This window comes from Mastomys coucha, unplaced genomic scaffold (genome assembly GCF_008632895.1).
Source record: "Mastomys coucha isolate ucsf_1 unplaced genomic scaffold, UCSF_Mcou_1 pScaffold22, whole genome shotgun sequence".
NCBI classification, from domain to species: Eukaryota; Metazoa; Chordata; class Mammalia; order Rodentia; family Muridae; genus Mastomys; species Mastomys coucha.
Window position 1 is genome coordinate 244,528,582 of NW_022196905.1, and position 1,840 is coordinate 244,530,421.

Sequence of the window (1,840 nt, forward strand, 5' to 3'; positions counted from 1 at the left end):
TTCTTTTTTTTTTAACATTTTACATGGGCAAAACATTTTCCGTTGTTTCAACTCACTCTCTGTGTTGTTTTGGTGAGGTTTTTGGTTGGTTCACTAGTTGGTCTCCCTTAACTAAGCAGAGCCGGTCCCCTTGAACTTCTGATCCTCCAGCTTCTACTTGCCAAGTGCATTATTGATGGTTGGTGTGCTTCCACCCTGCCTCGTTGTATTCTTGTTTTGCTCTTGAATGCCAGAGGTCTGTTCACATTCTTGGTCTGAGGTCACTTCTGAATCCTCCTCTTGTGCCAGCATCCCTAGGAGCTACTCTGGCCTCCATCTGTGGGCTGTGTGGCTGCCAGCGCTAGGGAAGGAGCTGTAGTGCTGAGCCTTAGCCTGTGTTTGTACTTCTTACTGAAAGTTCTATTTTAGGAATCATTCTAAGATCTCTTAAGCTTCTGCTTTGTGGCTATATATCTGCTACTGTTGTTTAGTGTGGAAAATATTTGCGTAGTTTCAAAGGGGTCTGTTGTTATTTATACTTTCTCCGCCCCCGCATCCTGGCAAAATCCACATCGTGCTGTGATAAAAAGACAAATAGTAACGGGTGTGGGTAGGAATGTTGGAATCTATATGCTGTTAGAAAAAAAAAATTAAGTGATACAGCCACTTTAGAAAACAAATCCACAGTTTCTTGAAGTGCTAAACATTGTGCTACCAAATCTCTTTAATTTGACTTCTCTGTATCTACCCCAGATCAATGAAACTGCACCCCCGTGTGTACACACATATCCACTGTAATGTTGCTTTGAAGATAAAAGTGTAAAATCTCACAGTGTAAACAAAGCAAATGCTACCAACTGATGAATGAATGTGGTATGCTCAGGCAATCAAATCTTTCATTCAGCATTAAAAAAGAATGGAGGAGAGAGTACTGTGATGTGAATGAACTCAGAACCACTATGATAACTGAAAGACACCAATCATAAAACTTCATGTTGCCCGATCTTACGGAATACCAGAAGAGGCAGATTTCTTACAGAGACAACACAGGCCATTGGTTGCCCAGGACTGAGAGGGGATGGGGTAGGGATAGGGGATGGTTATTAATGTGCATGATTTTTCTTTTGTGGCTGATTAAAATGTTCAAAGACGAGACTACAGTGATGGCTGTGCAACTCTTTGCATGTACTAAAGCCCACTGAATTATGCACTAGCCATTCATGCATGCATTGTTTGTTTATTTTGGCTTGGAAGACCAGGTCTCTTGTAGCCCAGGCTGGTCTTGAACTCTGGATAGCCACTTGTGTGCTGGAGGATTGATAACAGGTTTGAGTCTTACAATAAGAGTTCAGTTGTATGGTATTGTAGTCCGTAAATTATATCTCAACCAAGATATTAGTAGAAGAAGAAGGAAGAGGAGAAGGAGGAGGAGGAGGAGAAGGAGGAGGAGGAGGAGGAGGAGGAGGAGAAGGAGGAAGAGGAGGAGGAGAAAGAGAAGAAGGAGAAGAAGAAGAAGAAGAAGAAGAAGAAGAAGAAGAAGAAGAAGAAGAAGAAGAAGAAGAAGAAGAAGAAGAAGAAGAAGAAGAAGAAGAAGAAGGGGGCATGGGAGATGGTGGCACTCGGCTTTAATCCCAGCACTTGAGAGGCAGAGACAGGTGCATCTCTGAGTTCGAGCCCAGCCTGGTCTACAAAGTAAGTACCTGGACATACAGGGCTACACAGAGGAGCAGAAGGAAGAGGAGAGAGGAAGGGAAAGGGGAGAGGGATGAGAGGGGGAGGAAGAGAAGGAGAAAAGAAGAGGAAGAAGAAGAGTAGGAGGAGGAGGAGGAGAAGAAGAAGAAAAGGGAGGAAGAGGAGGAAG

At 43.5% G+C, this 1,840-nt stretch overlaps 1 long non-coding RNA gene across 1 annotated transcript in view; it reads right to left on the reverse strand.

Moving 5' to 3' along the window:
* LOC116070101 overlaps positions 1-1,840 on the reverse strand; it is a 2,343-nt gene continuing 503 nt past the window's right edge. Inside the window, exon 2 of the long non-coding RNA XR_004110281.1 lies at positions 1-556. This is a non-coding gene — a long non-coding RNA (uncharacterized LOC116070101). The remainder of the gene's footprint in view (positions 557-1,840) is intronic.